The sequence below is a fragment of the Cariama cristata genome, unplaced genomic scaffold, assembly GCF_000690535.1.
Source record: "Cariama cristata isolate BGI_N322 unplaced genomic scaffold, ASM69053v1 scaffold28495, whole genome shotgun sequence".
Lineage (NCBI taxonomy): Eukaryota > Metazoa > Chordata > Aves > Cariamiformes > Cariamidae > Cariama > Cariama cristata.
The window spans coordinates 1-676 of NW_009618543.1; positions in this window are offsets into that span (position 1 = coordinate 1).

Below are 676 nucleotides of genomic sequence, written 5' to 3' on the forward strand. Positions count from 1 at the left end.
GGGAGAAAAAGCGGGACCCCCAAATTTTGAAGGAGAAAGCGCCAAAATTTGGAGGGGGGGGGCCAAAATTTAGAGCGAAAACCCCAAATTTTGGACCAAAAAATTCTCAAATTTTGGAGGAAATAAAATCCCAAATTTATGGGGAAAATTCCCAAATTTTGGAAGGAAAATCCCAAGTTCAGAGGGAAAATCCTCAATTTTTGCAAAAAATCCCAACTTTCGGGGGAAAATCTCAAATTTTTGAGGGAAAAAAATCCCAAATTTAAAGCAAAAATCCCAAATTTTGGAGGAAGCTTCTTCAAATCTTGCAGAAAAATCCAATTTTGAAAGAAAAATCCCAACTTTAGAAGGAAAATCCCAAGTTTTTAAGGAAAAAAATCCCAAATTCAAAGGAAAATTCCAAATTTTGGAGGAAATATCTCAAATTCTGGAGAAAATCCAACTTTTTGAGAAACAATCTCAGATTTAGAGGGAAAATCCCAAATTTTGGAGGAAAAAAATCTAATTTTTTTGAGGAAAACCATCCCAAATTTTGGAGGAACCCTCTCAAAATTTCAAGGAGAACCCCAGGATTTTGTTAGGGGAACTCCAAAATTTGAAAGGGCACCCCAAAGTTTTGAGAACCCCAAATTTTAAGGAATTACAAATCTGGGGGGGGGGGGGGGGGGGGGGGGCG